The sequence below is a fragment of the Mustela nigripes genome, chromosome 16 (genome assembly GCF_022355385.1).
Source record: "Mustela nigripes isolate SB6536 chromosome 16, MUSNIG.SB6536, whole genome shotgun sequence".
Classification (NCBI taxonomy): Eukaryota; Metazoa; Chordata; class Mammalia; order Carnivora; family Mustelidae; genus Mustela; species Mustela nigripes.
The window spans coordinates 33,698,936-33,720,094 of NC_081572.1; the positions used below are offsets into that span (position 1 = coordinate 33,698,936).

At 39.6% G+C, this 21,159-nt stretch overlaps 1 long non-coding RNA gene across 2 annotated transcripts in view; it reads left to right on the forward strand.

The window, feature by feature from the left end:
* LOC132003620 (uncharacterized) overlaps nucleotides 1–21,159 on the forward strand; it is a 173,356-nt gene that overhangs the window by 141,816 nt on the left and 10,381 nt on the right. The window lies entirely within an intron of this gene.

Consider the following 21,159-nt stretch of genomic DNA (forward strand, 5'->3'; position numbering starts at 1 on the left):
TTTGTGGGCTGACCCTGGGGCAGAGCTACCACTTGTAATATTATTTCTATAGAAAAACTTGTTCCCAGGTCCAGATAACAGACCAAAAAAATAAGCTATTAAGCTGGGAATTGCCTATTTTGAGGCTTTTCACCAATAAATACAATAGATTCATAGTCCGTCAAAGTCATAGTCAGTCAAACTGACTGACTTTCATAGTCATTCAAATTGAGCTTACAGCCTTGTAATCTAAGATATTATCTTTGAACCCAGAAGCCCCTCTGCCTTCTCTCTGCTGAACATTTTTATACATTGGTATGTAACATTATGTTGGTGTCAGGTATACAACATAATAATATGACATTTGTATATAGTACAAGGTATTTGCATATAGTACAGTAAGCCTAGTTACCATTTGTTACCCACTTCACCCATTTCACCCATCCCCTAAACCCTTCTCCTCTGATCACCACAGATCTATTCTCTGAATCTATGACTTTTATTTTGCTTGTTTATTTGTTTTTTTTTTTAATTCCACACATGAGTGAAATCATTATGGTGTTTGTCTTTCTCTGACTTATTTCACTTAGCGTGATGCCCATCAGATCCATCACGTTGTCACAAACAGCAAGATTTCCTTCTTTTTTTTATGGCTGAGTAGTATCCCATTGTATATATTTACATCTTCTTTATCCGTTTGTCTAATGATGAACACTGATTGTTTCCATCTTGGCTTCTGTGACTTATGCTGCAATGAACATAGAAGTGCAAATATTTTTTCAAAATAGTGTTTTTGTTTTCGTTAGATAAGTGGCCCAGAAGTGCAATACCTGGATCATATGGATCATATATAGTTCTATTTTTAATTTTTTGAGGGACCTCCAAAATGTTTTCCACAGTGGCTGTACCAAATTACATTCCCACTAATTGTGTATGAAGGTTCCCTTTCTCCACATCTTCAACAAACTTGTTATTTCTTGTCTTTTTCATAATAGCCATCCTAACAGGTATGAGGTGCTATCTTATCATGGTTTTGATTTGCATTGCCCTGATAATTAGCGATGTTGAACATCTTTTTTTAAATTAAGATCTTATTTATTTATTCGACAGAGAGAGAGAGATCACAAGTAGGCAGAGAGACAGGCAGAGAGAGAGGAGGAAGCAGACTCCCTGCAGTGCAGAGAGCCCAATGCGGAGCTTGATCCTAGGACCCTGAGATCATGACCTGAGCTGAAGACAGAGGCTTAACCCACGGAGCCACCCAGGTGCCCTTGAATATTTTTTCATGTGTCTATTGGCCAGCTATATAGTCTTCTTTGAAAAAATGTCTACTTGGATGCTCTGTCCATTAAAAAAATTGGTTTGTTTGTTCTTGTGTTACATGAGTTCTTTATATATTTTGATATTAACCCCTTATTGAATATTTGATTTGCAAATATTTTCTCTCATTCCATAGGTTGGAATTTTGTTTCAGTTTTCATTTTGGTGATGGTTTCCTCTGTTTGCAAAAGCTCTTTAGTTTGATGTAGTTCCATTTGTTTATATTTGCTTTTGTTGTTTTAGCTTTGGAGACATCCAGAAATGTAATGCCAAGATAGATGTCAAGGAGCTTACTGCCTATGTTTTCTTCTAGGAATTTTAATGATTTTGTTCTTACATTTAGGTCTTTAAGCCATTTTGAGTTAGTTTTTGTGTCAGGTGTAAAGTTAGTTTCATTCTTTTGCTTGTGGCTATCCCAGTTTCCCCAAAACTATCTATTAAAGAAATTATCCTTTCCCTGTTTATATTCTTGGCTCTTTTGTCATAAGTTAATTGACCATATATTTTTTTAAGACTTTTTTTTTAAAGATTTTATTTATTTATTTTTCAGAGGGAGAGCGAGCACAGGCAGACAGAGTGGAAGGCAGAGTCAGAGGGAGAAGCAGGCTCCCCGCGGAGCAAGGAGCCCAATGTGGGACTCGATCTCAGGACACTGGGATCATGACCTGAGCCGAAGGCAGCTGCTTAACCAACTGAGCCACCCAGGCGTCCCGACCATATATTTTTATGCTTATTTCTGGACTCTCTAGTCTGTTTCATTGATCTTTGTACCTGTTTTTATGCCAATAGCATACTGTTTTTATTACAATAGCTTTATAACAGTGTTTTGAAATCAGGGAACATGATACCTCCAGCTTTCATCTTCTTTCCCAAGTTTTCTTTGGTTATTTGTGGTCTTTCCTGGTTCCATAAAAATTTTAGAATTATTTACTCTAGTTCTGTGAAATGCCATTGGAATTTTGATAGAGATTGCATTGAATCTGTAGATTGCTTTGAGTATTAGGAACTTTTTAATAACACTAAGTATTTCAATCCATGAGCAAGGTATTTCTTACCATTTATTTGCATTGTCTTCAACTTCTTTCATCAATGTCTTACAGTTTTCAGAGTACAGATTTTCTGGTTAAATTTATTCTTAAGTATTTTATTTTTGTGTGTAATTGTATATTGTATATGAGATTGTTTTCTTAATTTCTCTTTCTGAGAGTTTATTTGTATAGAAGCACAACAGATTTCTATATATTGATTTTGCATCCTGAAACTTTAATTCTATTCTTATTCTTATTCTAAGAGTTTTTTGGTGGAATCTTTAGGGTTTTCCATATATATTTTTATATCATCTGCAATAGTAACAGTTTTGCTTCTTCTTTTTCTTTTTTCTTTCTTTCTTTTTTTTTTTTTTTTTTTTGCTTCTTCTTTTTCAATTTAAATGTTTCTCTTTACCTCGCCTGATTGCTGTGGCTAGGACTTCTAATACTATGTTGAATGAAATTGGTGAGAGTGAGCATCCTTATCTTGTTCCTGCTCTTAGAGAAAAAGTTTTCAGCTTTTTACTGTTGAATGTGATTTCAACATTTGTTATATGCCTTTATTATGTGGAGGTATATTCCCTCTTTAACTACTTTGTTGAAAGTTTTTATCATAAGTGATTGTTGAACTTTGCCAAATGTTTTTTCTGCATCTGTTGAGATGATCATGTGATTCTATTCTTCATTTTGTTAATGTGGTATATCACACCGATTTGCAGATGTTGAACCACTCTTGCATGCCTATAATAAATCCTACTTGGTCATGGTGTATGATTCTTTTAATGTATTATTGAATTTAGTTTGTTAATATTTTGATGAGGATTTTTTGCATCTATATTCGTTAGGGATATTGGCCTGTACATTCCTTTTTTGTGGTGTCTTTGTCTGGTTTTGGTATCAAGGTAATGTTAGCCTCATAAAATGAGTTTGGAAGCATTTTTTCCTCTTCAATTTTTTAGAAGAACTTGAGAAGGATAGGTAATAAACCTTTGCATGTTTGGTAGAATTCACCAGTGAAGCCATCTAGTCCTAAACTTTTGCTTATTGGGAGGTTTTGATTACTGATTAAAATTCCTTTCTAGTTGAGATATGTGGGTAGCTCAGATGATTAGGTGTCCACCTTTGGCTCAGGTCATGATCTCAGGATACTGGGATCAAGCCCCATGTCAGGCTCCCCACTCAGTGGGGAGTCTGTTTCTCCCTCTCCCATTACCCCTCCCTGCTCTTTGTCCTGTCTCTTGTTCTGTCTCACTCTCTCAAATAAAAAAAAAATTAAATCTGTGTCGCCTGGGTGGCTCATTTGGTTAAGTGTTTGGCTTCGGCTTAGGTCATGATCTTAGAGTCCAGGGATTGAACCCCACATTGGACTCTCCGCTCAGTGGGGAATCTGCTTCTCCTTGTCATTCTCCCTCTGTGCTTTCTCTCAAATAAATAAATAATCTTTTGAAAAATAAAAATAAAAAAATAAAAATTTTTAAGAAAATTCAAAAAAAATTTCCTTCCAAGTAATTGGTCTATTTCTATTTCTATTCAGAGCTTTTTCTTCATGATTCTTTTTTATTAATTAATTGATGTATTTATTTAATTGTTAAAAAAGTAATCTCTACACCCAGTGTGGGGCTCAAACTCACGAGTCTCTTTTTTTCTTGGTGAGTTTAACCAAAGGTGTGTCAGTTTGGGTCATTTATCCAAAGAACCAACTCTTAATTTCATTAATCTTTCTTCCTTCCCTTCTTTCTTTTCTTTTCTTTTCTTTCTTTCCTTCTTTCTTTCTTTCTTTCCTGCCTGCTTGCTTGCTTCTTTTGTGTTTGTGTATCTATTTAATTTATTTCCACTTTGATCTTTGTTATTTCTTTTCTTAAAAGATTTTGTTGTTGTTGTTGTTTATTTGAGAGAGAGAGAGAGAGACAGAGATAGCAACAGTGAGCACACAGGGAGGAGACGGAGCTGAGCAGGGAGCCGGATGTGGGGCTCAATCCCAGGACCCTAAGATTATGACCTGAGCCAAAGGCAGATGCTTAACCAACTGAGCCACCCACATGCCCCAAGATTTTATTTTTAATTAATCTCTACACCAGGTGGGGCTTGAACCCTCAACTCCAAGATCAAGAGTGATATGCTCTTCAGACTGAGCTGGCTAGGCACCCCTGATCTTTATTCTTTCTTTCTTTCTAACTTTGGGCTTCATTGTTCTTCTAGTCCCTTTAAGTATAAAGTTAGATTGTTTAATTGAGATTTGCTTGTTTTTGGCAGTAGGCCTATATTGCTATGAACTTCCCTTTTAGAACTGTTTTTGTTGCATCCCATAGATTTTGGGTTGTTATATTTCCATTTTCGTTTGTCTCAAGTTATTTTTTGATTTCCCCTTTGATTTCTTCATCAAACCATTGGTTGTTCAATAGCATGTTTTTAATCTCCAGATAATTGTGATTTTTCCTTTTCTTTTTGTAATTGACTTTTAGTCTCATACCATTGTGGTTAGAGAATATGCTTGATATGATTTCACTGTTAAATTTTGAGGCTTGTTTTATGGCCTAACATGTGATTTGTCCTGGAGAATGTTCCATGTACACTTGAGAAGCATGTATTCTCCTGTTTTTAGATGGAATTTTCTGTATATAACAATAAAGTCTGTCTAATCTAATATGTCATTTAAGACCAATGGTTTTTATTGATTTTTTTGGGGGGGGGGTCTGGATGGCCTATCCATTGATATAATGGGGTATTAAAGTCTCCTACTATTATTGTAAAATAATAGTAAAGTCCCTTACTGTTTTATTGTGTTTCTCTCTTTAGATCTATTACTATTTGCTTTATATATTTAGGTATCCTATGTTGGATGCATAAATAGTTACAAATGTTATATCCTCTTATTGGATTGACCCCTTTATTATTAATATGTCTTTTGTCTTTCATTATAGTCTTTGTTTTAAAGCCTATCTTGTCTGGGAAAAGAACAGCTACAGCAGCTTTCTTTGGTTTCCATTTACTTGGAAAGTGTTTTTCCATCCCTTTACTTAAAGTCTGTGTGTCCTTAGATCTGAAGTGAGTTTCTTTTAGGTAACATAGAAATGAGTCTTGTGTGTGTGTGTGTTTTTTTTTTTTTTTTTAAGATTTATATATTTATTTGACAGAGAAAGAAACAGCAAGAGCAGGAACATGAGCAGGGGAGTGGGAGAGGGAAAACAGGCTTTCCACCTAGCAGGGAGCCCAGTGTGGGGCTGGATCCCAGGACCCTGGGATCATGATCTGAGCCAAAGGCAGATGCTAAAAGACGGAGTCACCCAGGTGCAACCCCCCCACCAGCTTTTTAAAAATCCGTTCAGCCATTCTTTGTATTTTGATGGGAGATGTTAGTCCATTTATTGATTAGTATGTATTTATTGCCATTTGCTCATTATTTTCTGGCTGGTTTTGTAGTTCCTTTCTGTTACTGTCTTGTCTTTCTCTCTTCCCTTGTGGTTTGGTGCCTTTTTTTAGTGTTATGTTTAGATTCCTTTCACGTTTTTGCTATAGGTTTTTGCTTTGTGGTTACCATGAGGTTCACATACAACAACCTATTCATATAACAGTCTGTTTTAAGTTAATAACAATTTAAATTTGAATGCATTCTAACAGCCACATTTTTGCCCCCCCAACATTTTGTTTTTATGTCATATTTTACATCTTCTTATTTTATGTATCCCTTTTTATCCTATGTATGTTATGTATTTTATTTTATGTATTCATATGTATTTATTATATGTACATACATATGTATATATTTATTTATTTTATTTATGTATTTATTTTAGGTATTTCTATGTATTTTATTTACTTATGTATGTATTTTATTTTATGTATTTTATGTATTAAATATGTATGTGTTTTGTTTTATGTATTTCTTTTATTTTATGTATTCCTTAACTAATTATTATAATTATATTTCATTTTAATACTCTGGTCCTTTAACCTTCATACCAGCTTTATAACTGGCTAATCTACTATGTTAACTATATATTCATCTTTACCAGTAAGATTTTTATTTTCATATATTTCTTTGTTATTAATTAGTGCATTTTCTTTTCAGCTTAAAGAAGTCCCTTTAACATTTTTTTGTAAGGTTGACTTAATGGTGATGAATTCCTTTAGTTTTTGCTTATCTGGAAAATTCTTTATCTCTCCTTCAATTCTGAATGATAACCTTAACCAAGCAGAGTATTCTTGGTTGGAAGGCTTTTTTTTTTTTCTCCCCCTTTCAGCTCTTTAAATATATCGTGCCACTTGTTTCTGGCCTGCAAAGTTTTTGCTGAAAAATCAGCTGATATGGGGTTTCCCTTGTACATCATAAGTCGTTTTTCTGGCTGTTTTTAAGATTCTTTAACTTTTAACATTTCAACTGTAATGTGTCTTATGGATCTCTTTGGATTCACTTAATATGAAACTCTCTGTCCTTCTGGACCTGGCTATCTGTTTTCTTCTTCAGGTTAGGGAAGTTTTCAGCCATTTCTTCAAATAACTTTTCTGCCCCTTTCTTTTTCCTTTTTTCTTCTGGGACCCCTATAATGTGTATGTTATTCTACTTGATGTTGTCTCATTGGTCCCTTAAGCATCTTCACTTCTCTAAGTTCCTTTGCCTACTGCTGCCCTATTTCTGTTGAACATTTTGATTGAACCCCTAGCTTCAAGAGCCCATCAGCCACTGCTGTCTCTATCCCCAGATTCACCTGTATACCTCCCATTAAGGTAAAAAGTTAAGTACTTCTAATCTTGAAATTTCTAATGGAAACATTTCAGAATTACAAACGGTGTAAAGAATAATGAATGTTTATGTACACGTCTTCAGAAATATTTTGTCACAGTTGAAGCCCCCATAGCCTATCCTTGGTCTCATGCCACCTCCCTCTAATTCCAGAAGTAATCACTTTATTGAATCACTATACTGTGATTATCATGGCCGTGTAAATTCTCAGTCATTTTTTATACTTACCCTAGGCTTTCCCTCTGCTGCAATGGTAGAGTTGTAAAAGTGGGAAAAGAATCAGTCTGGGGAATATGGACCAGGTGACTTGGCCCTGATCCAAGTGTTTGGGGATGGGGACCTAAGCTGTGCTGTAGAGGGGACTTGTAGGAAATGGAGAAAATACTCAGTATGTGTCAGGCCCATATTCTGGAGGGATGTTGGGAAGTAGACTGGAAAGAATTGGGCCAGGGTGTCTCATGAGCTGGATTTTTCTAGGCCAGCATATGGCTTCTATCTGGCGAGCATGGAATCAAGGCTAGGAAATTGATAATTGTAGAAAAGGGTGGGCAAGAATGGAAAAGTCTTGTCAGAGAAGTCACCTCGTGGAGCCCAATATTTATAGGTTATGAGAACAGGGAAATAAGAGGTCAAGGTCCATCCACTCACTCAGTTATTCATGCTGTCATTCATCTAACAAATTAACCACTGTTTAAATCACGGGCAGTGTCGTGAAGACACTCACTAGAAGAGGGGAGGACATATAAAAACAATTACAATATAATGTGGTAATTTGGAAGATAGAGGGGGATTGAGAGGGCTCAGGGGGCAGGCTGGATCAACAAGAGACCCACACACTGGGCATTAGTTTAATAAATAAGCCAGGATGTAACTTCTTAGGGGAGTAGCAGAGGGTTTGGTGAAGGATCTAAGAGATGTTCAGGGACAAAGGAAAGGAATGAAATGGGGAAGACCAGAAACTCAAATTCAGTGGGTAAAGATGAATCAAGGAGAGAACGTATCTGGAGTGGAACAGGAGTTCAGACAGTGGACAAATGGGACAACTGTCGTCATGTGCTTATAGGTCCTCCAATAGCTATCATTTTATTTTTTATTTAATTTTTTAAAATAAAAAAAGATTTTGTTTGTTTATTTTAGAGAGTGGGGGAAGGGCAAAGGGAAAGGGAGAAAGTCTTAAGCAGACTGTGCACTGAGCACCAAGCCCAACACAGGGCTGGATCTCAGGACCCTGAGATCATGACCTGAGCTGAAACCAAGAATCAGATGCTTAACTCACTGCACCACCTAAACGTCCCTATAGCTATCATTTTAGATACCACCTTCCTGACACCACTATGTGGAACCCACAAGCCACTCTAATCCTCATACTTCTCTGTACTTCTGCTTCTCTTTACCCCAGCAGACATTTCTATTTGTGTTCTATGGAACCTCTGTCTGTTAGTGAACAAATTCCCCTACTTCCTCTACTTATTCACAGAACTGACTATAGCAAACACCTTTTGGAGTATCTTCCCAGCTCACAAAGACCTTCATAGCACCTCTCCCGACCCATAATGGTGGACTTTTGGTATCCAGGATACCCTTGTTTACCACCACCACCACCCCAATCATTCATTCCCTACTAACCACAGATAGCTAGAGATGATTTCTGTTACGTGCAACCAGAGACCTAGCTAATCTGTCTTCACCTTCTAGCCTGAACTGAAACCTGGCTTTCCCCTGAGGTTACCACTTCCCCTGCAGTCCTTTCAAGCAGAAGCTATTTATTCCCCCATACCCCCCACACAGAGAGGCAACAGCAACAGTCTTCTAGCTCCCCAAGACCCTTCTAAATAATTTCTCCTCTATTCTAGTATGAAAAACCTCTGCCCCACCGAAGTTCATGCTATTCAACTAGTCACTTTCTCTCTTATTATCTAACAACCTGGTTACATCTTCACATTTATTAAATGCCTGGTTTATTAGGTCATTCTGAGGGGAGGGGGATTTTGTTGACTCTGTGCACATCCATTTAATGGCCCAGTTAGTTCCTTGACCTTTCAAACTCAGCATCTTCACTTCCAGGTCACAGTAGTCTCCTCCTATGGCCATTCTCTGTACTTTCTCACCACCAGAACAGTTCTTCCCTGGAAAACTTAAACTCTCTATCACTGTAGCTACCCATGAGCCCATTTTGCTGGCACAATCTGATGGACTGAGGCTTTTACAAATTTTCAGCTGTGTGCTCAGCCTATTGGATAAACCTTTTTACTTGTTTCCTATCAGCTTTTCCTTTCATCCCTTACAGTCACTGCAAATCTTTACTACCCTTCCTAAGCTCCACATAATGAAGTGAAACTCCCTGGTCATTAATTAATTAATTAATTAATAATATTCAACAAATATTCATTATAGACCTACTTTGTGCCTGGCACTGTAGATACAAAGGCACAGCTTTGCCAGTGAGAAGCTCACAGTCAAAAGGGATTTTAATCCAATAATCACACTCATATATATAATTATAAACCATGATAAGACCTGGGGGTAGGTAGGGCTGGAGGTAGAAAGGGGCATTTCAGGAAGAAGAAACAGCATGAGCATAGCTCTAGGCTGAATGGAAATGAAACAAAAAGACCTGAATGGTTGGAGACCGAAAACTAGAAAAAGAGTGGAGCAAAATGAGACTGAATGAGGTGACAGGGTGAATGACAGTGTGAGATCCGCATTTTGAAAGGACCACTGGGATGAAGTAGACAAGGGATGAATAGGTGGAGCCCAGGGGCTTTCTTTTAGGTTAGTAAAACTGTTCTGCATGATATTGCAAAACCCGTAGAACTATAAAACACTAAGAGTGAACCCCAATATGAATGATGGGTGTTGGTTAATAATAATGATGATGATGGGGGAAACTGGGAATGGAACAGAGAGGGGTTATAAGGGAACTCTCTGTACTATGTGCTCAATTTTTAAAAAAGATTTTATTTATTTATTTCACAGACAGAGATAGGTAGAGAGGCAGGCAGAGAGGGAAGAAGGCTCCCTGCTAAGCAGAGAGCCTGATCCAGGACCCTGGGATCATGACCCCAGTTGAAGGCAGAGGCTTTAACTCACTGAGCCACCCAGGTGCCCCTATGTGCTCAATTTTTATGTGGACCTAAAATTTCTCTAAAAAAATAAAGTCTACTAACTAACTTTATTACGTAAGAGGGATGGGGAAGACCACTGGCTGCTGCAAGGAAAGTATACTGGAGACAGAAGAAATGTGGGCAAACCACTAAAAATTGACTCGGGGGTGCCTGGGTGGCTCATTGGGTTAAGCTTACTCTGCCTTCAGCTCAGGTCCTGATCTCAGGGTCCTGGGATCAAGCCCAGCATCAGGCTTTCTGCTCAGCAGGGAGCCTGCTTCCCCCCCTCCACACCCCCGCCCCCGCCTCTGCCTACTTGTGATCTCTCTCTCTCTGTGTCAAATAAATAAATAAAAATCTTAAAAAAAAAAAAAAAAAAGCTATCTCAGAAGTCCAGGCAAGAAAATATGGTAGTTCAGACTAGCGTGGCTATAAGGAAAAAGGGGAAAAGTGAATACAAGGTGGTATGACAAGTCGTAGTGAAGGACTGGATATGTGTAGGGGATTAAGGGCCACTGAGATTTCTGCCTTGCCCAACTTGATGATTAAATGATGTCACTCAACAGTTGGTACAGAAGATCTTGAGCAATTTTATCAACACCATCACCACATGCTAAGAAACTTCTGAACACATAGATTCTCAACATGCATGTAAATATGATATTCACACTAAAGACATGTCACTGCCTATTTTTCAGCTTTGACTGTGATCATTTCCTGCCAGACCTTGTTTGAAGGGAGTTCATCCCATGAGTTCTATTCCTGCTTCAACCATTAATTGAAGTAGACAAGGTTACTTGGCTTTTCTGGGCCTTAGCATTTTTGCCAGTAACATGAGAAAGCTGAACCAGGTGACCTCTAATGTATAGTATAAAGTGAGCACAGGGGATGCCAGTGGTTTCTAGCTGCCAGAGAACTTCCAGATAGTGAAGTAGTCTCATGCTTCTCACTTCCCAACTCCTGGGCTTTCACAATGAATGCTAATACATCCAATTTTTTGGTCAGTGAGTTCTTCTGCTCCTAACAGATCTAGGTTCTTGGATTTCTGCTTTTTTGTTCCAGGACCATGATTAAGGTCTGCATGAACCACCATAACCCTGAATAACTCTAGACCAACACCAAATACTTATGTTCAAGACAGGTTTGGGACACACTACCAGATGGTCCCAGAGAAAACTCAGTTCTCTGTGTGTTTTTATTTCAAAATCAAGCCTATCTTCAGACAACAGAACAAATGTGCTAACATCCTGTTCCAAAAACCAAAATACACAAACTCTCAGGAACCACCAGCCCTTTAATCAATCTCTGTCTAGAAAATGCTGTTACTATTCAACATCCCTGGGTCCTGACCTCCTTTTCAACCACATCAGTCACATAACACAGCACCTGTAGGTAACGGAGTCATGCCAAAGTTGTTGCTAACTCATAATCAACAGTATGGGGGGCTGCCGCTTAATCTGATTTTCTCCACGTAAATTCCTGTCTTTGGGTTCCAGCAGGGGAAGTCAAGGTCATTTGCTATAGTTGTGCCATGATGCCTGTGCATATCATGGCTTGTCTAAAATTGTTTGTTGAGAACTGCCTAAGGTATGCAAATTGTTCTGAGTCTGGCATAAGAGCTAGTGTTATGCTGAAACCTATGGCAATTAGGCCTGACTAGGGACTCTCCCAGAGAGCCCAAAGGCCTCTTGCTCTTGCGACTTTGTCTTCATCAGCCCAGGAAGCAAATTTCTTGGAAACTATAACCTATCTACCCCTATCTAAGGCTGCTTTCCTGCAAGGAACTTGGCAGAATTTCCTGAAGCCTCACTCTGGTCATCATTTGAGTGATTAACATAGCCCTATGCTATGTTCAGAAACACCCCTGCTCTCTGCCCTGCACCCTACTCAGAGTGCCTGAACCAAACAAGTGCCCTCTAACTTTCTAGCTCATGAATGAGAATGTTCCTTGTGGGTTAAAGTCCTCCCACATTTATATCACTGCTCTGGAGTGTGAGGTTTATCTGCACATGGTAAACCTGTCAATTCCATATAATGTCTGGTGCACTGTAATTTCTTTCTTCCAAGGGAAGCTTATTAATTTGAGTTAAACTGCAGGTTGCTGAGCAGCCAAGGTATTAATTGTCCTTAGTCAAATGCCAACCCTTAGTCCAGTCAGCTCTGTCTGGATGTTGTGGACAAGTAAACATGACAGACGACGGCTGCTGCTCCTAAAGATGGCCAGCTTACGGAGAGTTTAGCAACTGACCCTAAGGCCTGGTTTGAACAAAAATAAGCTGAGGCAATTAGAAGCACTTTTGTGATTATCTGATTAATGTCTTTTTCTCTGACTAGACAATAAACTGTATGGGAGCACATAGTAGTTGCTCAATAGGTATTTTCCAAATTAATAAATGCATGAATAAAGCAGAAAGGCTATGAGGTTAAGAGAAGTCAAGGAAGTCAGGAGGGGACTTGAATGAGTCAAAAGTTTGACTAAGTCAGGTCATGAGTAAGCCAAGTTATGAGTAAACAGAATCTATGATGCAGAGAAGACACATAGAGTAGATGGTAAGGAAGCCAGACAGTAGTGAGTGGAGAGTGTAGCAGACACGCAGGGAGCAGCTGAGTCACCTAAGAGTAACGAGTCACAAAAACTTCTGGCTGAGGTCTTGGAACTTCCTTGAATCCACAGCTACCCGCCTTTTCCTGTTCTTCCTGACCCTGACTGCTCATCCTTCCCTGGACTTTTATGAATATGCATCTTTATAATAAACCATTTATTTCTAAAGGTAACTTCAGTGAATTGCCACTCTTGGGAGTCTCAGCTTTGGGAACTTGAAGAAAGCACAGGAGCTCTAAGGAATCTAGTTATTTTTCCCATGAAGCACATCTCTTTCTCTGAACAGAGTGATGGCCAGTGACGGAGATGTCCTGACATGATTGAATTCAGAATGGAGACAAAGCTTATGCTCCACCTAGAACTCCTGGCATAACTGTCTTGTTTTTTTTACCCCACATTTTGTTTTAAAGATTTTATTTATTTATTTGACAGACAGAGACCACAAGTAGGCAGAGAGGCAGACAGAGAGAGAGGGGGAAGCAGGCTCCCTGCTGAGCAGAGAGCTTGATGCAGGGCTCGATCCCAGGACCCCGGGATCATGACCTGAGCCAAAGGCAGTGGCTTAACCCTCTGAGCCACCCAGGCGCCCCTTTACCCTACATTTTAAGAAAATCCTTGCATTACTCTTGAGCAATGATAACCAGATTTGCTTGGGCACATCTGCATTTTAAAATTGAAGATTAGACAAATGGCTTGGGGTACCTGGGTGGTTCAGTCAGTTAAGCACCCGACTCATGATTTTGGCTCAGGTCATGATCTTGGGGTTGTGAGACTGAGCCCTGTGTGGGGCTCCGTGCTCAGCAGGGAGTCTGCTTGAGATTCTCTCTCCCTCTCTCTCTGCCACTCCCCCACCACATGCTTGCTCTCTCTCTCAAATAAATCTTTTTAAAAAATAAAATAAATTGAAGATTAGAAAAAATTTTAGAATATTAATATGAGGAGTTGTGTAGATAATTTTCATCATATCATCCTCAATAATTTTGCTTGGTTATTATGATTCATCGGTTGGTTAATTGGAGAGCCATACTGTCAATTACCCCCATGGTCCTGAGCTCTTTCCAGTGTCTATATATATGGGTTTTCTATTGCTACCATAACAAATTATCACACCACTAGGGCTTCAATAACACAAATTTATTATCTTATAGTTTTATACTAGAAGTTCGACAAGGCCTCACTAATCAAGATGTTAGAGGGGTTTCATTCTTTTTCATTCTTTTCCAGAGGCTTTTAGGGAAGAGTTGGTTTCCTTAGCCCTTTCTGGCTTCTATGGGATGCCTGTATTCTGTGTCCATTTTTTTTATTTTTTAAAAGATTTTTATTTTTAAGTAATCTCCACACCCAGTGTGGGACTTTAACTCACAACCCTGAGATCAAAAGTCCCATGCTTCTCTGACTGAGGCAGCTAGGTGCCCCACACTTTTCCATTTTCAAAACCAGCAATGGTGTGTGGACCCCTTTATACATCAAATTTTTCTGACCCTTCTTCACCATCACATTTCCCTTTCACTGACTTCCGCTGGGAAATGTTCACTGCTTTTAAGGACTCCTGTGATTAAGTTGGGCCCACCTGCATAATCCAGAATAATCTCCCGATTTCAAGGTGCTTAACCTTAATCACATCTGCAAAATCCTTTTTGCTGAGTCAGGTAACATACTCGCAGGTTATAGGGATTAGGAGATGGATGTTTTGGGGGAGCAATTATTCTGTAGTTATACAGTCAAGTTAGACATCCTTTTATGTTCCTATTAAGAATATCTAAGATCATGGAGCACCAGGGTGGCTCGGTAGGTTAGGTATCTGCCGACAGCTCAGGTCATGTTTTCGGTGTCCTGGGATCGAGTCCTGCATCGGGCTCCCCACGTGCCTGCTTCTCCCTCTTTCTCTGCCTCTCCTCCCACCCCAGCTTGTGTTCTTTCTCTCTCTCTGTCATGTGTGCACACACTCTATCTTAAATAAATACATAAAATCTTATAAAAGAAAAAAGAACATCATCTAGGATTAAGATAGCAGTCAAGTATGTTTATAGAAAGTGCAAGTAGGTTGCTAGATGGAGGGAACCTTATTCTAAGAAATGAGATATGGCTTTATCCTTTAAAAATCAGCAGAAAGGGCGCCTGGGTGGCTCAGTGGGTTAAGCCACTGCTTTCGCCTCGGGTCGTGATCTCAGGGTCCTGGGATCGAGTCCCGCATCAGGTTCTCTGCTCAGCAGGGAGCCTGCATCCTCCCCCCTCTCTCTGCCTGCCTCTCTGCCTACTTGTGATCTCTGTCTGTCAAATAAATAAATAAAATCTTAAAAAAAAATCAGCAGAAAGAAAAGAGAATTACCATTTACTAAGTGTCATTAGCCTCAATGTGTCAGGAATAGTGAGATACATATTAAACAACTCTCCAATAGATATTATCTCCATTTCATACCTGGGGAAACTGAGACTCTGAGTGAGTCAAATTATATAAATTTGTGCAAAATCACACAGCTGATAAGTGGTAAAGCTGGAATTCAAAGTAGATTTGTCAGGCACTAAAACTCGTCCCCTTTCCAGTATGTTACATGGCCTCCTAAATTTTCTTTGGAACTTAACTTAGCTCATCTATATAAAAAGAGACAAAAGATTCCTTCAGGGGCTTTAAGACTGACTTTCTGGAACTCTTTAAAGATGTATTTGGCATTGCACATCTAAAGAGAAAAGATGTTCCAAGGACAGAATGCTGCTTCTATTTCCCCACTGTGGTGTATAACCAGGAAGACTGCTAGACACTGCTAGACACACTAAATATTTTTTCTTAGAAAGATAATCTTACTGTTTTATTAACTGGGAAGGCTTGTGGACCTGCGTACTGACCATGGGGATTTACTAATCACATCCATGATCCAATCAAATCCTCTCCATCAGTGACACTCAGATAAGCTTGCATCCAAGAAGCTAGCCAAAACAGCTCTGAAATACTTTTCCAGAGAACTTTGTCAAGTCTTTTTCCAACTTCTAACCATCTAGTTACAATATTCAGCAAGGTTACAGACCAGGTTTCCTAAAGATGCATTCTCACCCAAGTGAGAGAACTGTAATGGCTTTTTTGTTTTTAAATACTTTATTTATTTATTTGAGAGAGTGACAGTAAGAAAGAGCATGAGAAAGGTAGAAGGTCAGAGGGAGAAGCAGACCCCCACGGAGCCGGGAGACCTATGTGGGACTCAATCCCGGGACTCCAGGATCATGACCCGAGCTGAAGGCAGCTACCCAACCAACTGAGCCACCCAGGCGACCTATAATGGCTTTATTGAGGCTCAAAGAGTATGTTGATTCTATACTGAGAGTCCTTCTGTGTTGAGTCTGGGGACTCTCTGTTCTTCTAACTCTGCCTCTGCCACATTTCCTGTGACCCTTTCTGAGGCCAGCTGTTTGATCAGTAGCTCTCCTCCCTGCAGACTGTATGTACTTTGGTCATCTTATCTTGTTCTGCCCTCGGAAATTTATTTACTTACTCTTGATTTTTGTTGATTAATTGGCCTTTGTCTTATTGCTGCCCCAACTTTTGCATTTCTTGTTGTGGCCTAGTTCTCTCATACCCTTTGTCTGCTGCAACATTCAACATAAATACTACTTCTCTCTAGAATTCTCTATAGGTAGACCAAACATATACTACTTTGGAGCCAGCTTCTTTTAGGTCCTTCCACATTCAAAAACCATTTATTGAGATCAGTACTATCTTAGGACTGTGACTTTTTCTTAATTCTATCAATTTTTTAATATTTGTGTGGTTTTTTATTTTTATTTTTTAAAAGATTTTATTTATTTATTTATTTGACAGACAGAGATCTCAAGTAGGCAGAGAGGCCGGCAGAGAGAGAGAGAGAGAGGGAAGCAGGGCCCCCGCCAAACAGAGAGCCCGATGTGGGGCTCGATCCCAGGACCCTGGGATCATGACCTGAGCCGAAGGCAGAGACTTTAACCCACTGAGCCACCCAGGCACCCCTGTGTGTGTGTGTGTGTGTGTGTGTGTGTGTGTGTGTGTTTAAAGATTTTATTTATTTATTTGACAGAGAGAGATCACAAGTAGGCAGAGAGGTAGGCAGAGGGAGAGAGGAGGAAGCAGGCTCCCCACCAAGCAGAGATCCTGATGTGGGACTCGATCCCAGGACCCTGAGATCATGACCTTCATGACCTGAGCCGAAGGCAGTAGCTTAACCCACTGAGCCACCCAAGTGCCCCAATATTTGTGTTTTTAAATGCATAATGTAATTTTGGTGCTTAATTTGTATCCTTGAATTGCCTTTTTCTGCACCTCAGAATGTGCTTCTTTGCAGCGCTTGCTGTGTATGCTTTTCTTAGTAGACAGATTCATTTGTGTATTTCTTAGCAAATGCATTTTCTTTTTCAGATCAGCTGGACTCCGTAACACAATTCAGTGATTGGAAGGTAGTTAATGTCTGTTCTTAAAACAAATCTTCTAACAATAACAACCAGCATTTATTTAGTAGTTTGTATGAGCAGATATTATCCCCACACAGTATTACTTAACATTCCCAACAACTATTCAAGACTGAATCACTCTTTTATAGTTGAGAAAACTGAGGCTTAAAAAGGACAGGAAAATTGTCCATGGTCTCCTAGATAGCAGGCAACAGATAGATCTAGGAATTCAATCCCGTTTTGTCAGTTTCCAAAATACAGACTTCTACTACCCTGTATTGCTGCTGTTGTTTCAGATTTTAGTTTGTAACATTTTAAGAAAGAGAATGTCAAACAGACACAATAAACAGCAGGAAATACTATAGAAGCAAAGAGAATTTTGATTATTCTATCTAGGATGAAATAGGACATATTGATTATAGGACATATTCGATTATTCTATCTAGGATGAAATAGGACAAAGGTGGCCAAGTAGAGTAGCATCCTACAGGGACCAGAACAGAGTGCCTATTATCCTCACTTTGCTAGAGTGGTTGGTGCCAAGGTATGGAATCAATATAAGTGGGAAAACAAGGGGGCTAATGAATAAGTTGAAGCAAAGGGGATGGGAAGGAATTCTATAGTCTGGACAAATTCCTAACATAACAGAGAGATACTGGTGGACCTCATTATAAATTTCCATGCCAATTTACATGGGTTTGCCTAGTACAGCAACACAGTCCAAAAGGAAACAGACTGCACCAGGGGCAGAGTATTAGAGAAGATGTGTAGTGACTCTAGCAGCAAAGACATGACCTTGAGTTTTGAGGAGATATCCTTGCTTGGCTCTAGCTGCCCTTTTTCTTTCTATCCAGAATCCCCACCCTAATAGGGCGATGGTGAGTGAAGGAGAGGACTACTGTTGACCTATGAGGGACTGGAGGGGTCAGGGTTTGGGGGCTGAAGTGTGGGATTTCTCACCCCAGATGATGGGAAATTATAGAAGCCAGCAGGGCTGAGAAATGTTCAAGGAACCAAAATCCTAGAAGCTGGGTGGTAGGATGTGAGTGAGGGATGTCACCAAAACAAAGTACCCAGAGAGGGAAGCCGGATAGTAGTGGGAAGAGTATAGGATTTTTGTCTACAACAGTTCTTGCCCAATTCACAGAGGCTGTAAAGGTCCTACTAAAAGCCTGTGGCTTTAGGGGTGCCTGGGTGGTTAAGTGCCTGACTCTTGGTTCCGCTTAAGTTCTGATCTCAAGGTTATGAGACTGAGCCCCATAGTGCAGAGCCTGCTTAAGACTCTCTCTCCCTCTGCCCCTCCCACCTCAAATAAATAAATAATTTTTTAAAAAGCCTGTGACTGCTCATTCCCATGTTGTTTGTTTGTTTGTTTGTTTGTTTTTTAAATCAAAGTACATGATCTATCCTGATGGTCTCCATTTCCGTCCTGTTATCCCAAACCTCGCCTCTGATTCTCTACCTATTGTCAATAGCCATGTAATTTACTAAGATAATCTCTGTGGTCATCTGTTACAGTTTTAACCCTTGACAGCTTCGCAATTTGCTGTGGCCCCATGCTCTGCAGCCTGCAAGCTGTCTTATCCAGCCAACTGGTTAACTTGTCCCAGAATACCCCCTGACTCCTTCTTAGAGGTCCCACAATTATGTTTCATCCATTCCACCTGGGAACCAAGAGGTGGAGACCTGTATAGTGTTGGTTGTGTGACATACCACTGATCATATCTTGCCAAGTACCAAGATGTCCACTTGGAGGTGGAGGGGAGGGGCTTGAGGAGGGGTGTTTTCATCATAGCAGAGGAATCTACAAGCTTTATAGATTAATAGAAATTGCTAGGTTTTCCAAATGATGCGTGGGAACACAAGGAACCCCATTTACTCAGCCACTAAACTTGAGTGTCCTTTACATTTTCAGGAGAAATTAAGGAAATTTTTTCTTTCTGTCATTTGCTTTATTCACATGGACCATATACAGGAAAATACATGAATCACAAGTGTACAGCTGGATGAATTTTCACAAAGTGAACATACTAGTTTAATCAGGATGCAGATTAAGAAACAAACATTATCAGCATCCAATCCAGTGTCCCCACCTGGTTACCACTCACCATATGGTAATCACTCTTCTGACTTCTAACAACATTGATTCATTTTGTCTGTTTTAGAACTTTATATAAATTGAATATATATTATGTATTCTTTTGTGTGTGGTTTTTTTGGGGTCACGTTATATATGTAACATTTATCCATGTTGTCATGCATAGCAGGGGTCTGTTCTTTTTTGCTCTTGCATTAGCACATTGTGTGAATCTACTCCTCTTTATCTATTCTACCGCTATTGGACATTTGGATTGTTTCCACTTTCTAGCTATCATGAATAGTCCTGCTATGAACATTCTTGTACATGTCTTTTGGTGAACATATGCATGCATTTCTGTTGTGAATATATCTAGGAGTAGAATTGTTTAGTACAAGTATATGCATATGTTCAGTTTTAGTAGATACTGCCAGTTTCCAAAGTTGTTGTAACCAAGGATATATATATATATATTTTAAAAATCCTTCCTAAATCTCTTAGAGCTGGAGAAAAAATGGTGCAGAGGTGGGCAGGTAGAAATTTGGCTGGCCTGACAGCAAGTGTGGGTTAAAAACAACTCTTCCCTCTCTTCTGCCATTGATTTTGTCAGATTTTTCTTTCCCCAGGCACAGGGCTTGGACGATATATGCCACCAGGTGTCACCCAGGTGCAGTTGACTGGTGGAATTCTGCAGTCCTGGGCCTTGATACGAAGATTTTCAGCTAAGTCAATATAGGTTACCAAGTCAGAGGGATTAGCATAACTGAAAGCTGGGCAAGAGGTCAAAGTCCAGGTGGCCTGAAGAAGAAAGTAAAACCCAGCAAGAATGAAGAGGGGTTGACACAAAGAAAGAGAGGAATGGAGATACCAAATTGATACATAGGGCCAAGAATCAAGGATTAGGAGAGAAAGAACAGGCAGGCAAAAAGTGAATGAGAACAGGTATGTGGTTCATGACTGGCTTTTACCCACCAGCCTAGGATGGACTGAGAATGGTCAGCCAAGTTCGAAGAAATGAAAACAAAACAAAAGAATCTTATCCTACTGAAAACTGAAGCTGAGTAAGCCTTGTCTGGAAACATCTTTTGAGGATAATTGCAAACTTCTGGGAACTTGAATGGAGAATGTGGGGGTGGAACAAATATAGAGTTTTCCGTCGGAGATGTAATGTTTGTGTAGCAGACATTTCTCCAGGCTGCTCAAGTTTGACAATCCATTTGGATACTGGCTCCTACAAGGAGGTCATTAGAACCTCAGTTCCCTTCTGTATTTCTCAAAGATTTATGGGGGGAGGGGAGGTTTCACATGTATTTCTGAGTGGCTGTACACTGAGTCATATCACCAACCACTGCTGGCGTGCAGCTACTTCTCTGCTGTAGTAGAAGGAGATGACTTCTTCCCACAAGCCACAAAAAAGGGTGATTTTGGGCCCTATTTGCTTGGGTGCTTCTAACGTACAGAACTTTCCTTTGACTTTGTTCTTCACTTGAACAGAAAACAACTGAGATGACAATGTAAGTGACTTTATTACATGCCATACTCGAAAATCATCTCTCCTTTTCAACCTCCTCCAACCCACCACTGTCATTCCTAATACAAGTCATTCAGCCTCTATAGTAGTTAATTTTCTCATGGGTAATATGGCAAGAAAAATTTCTACCTTTCACAGTTACTGTGAGGATTAAAGGAGATATTATGTAAAGGGTCTAGGGAGGGGGATGCTTCCACAGTCTCTTCCTTATGACCCTTCATGTTTTCCTTACCCTCCATGACAGAAATGGCTAACTTGGTTGGTCAGATTCCAAGACATAGACCAGGTCATTTTTCCCTGTAGTCAAGATCACGGACAATGTACCTGGGTCACACATGGGTGTGGATCTCTCTGGGCTCTTCTG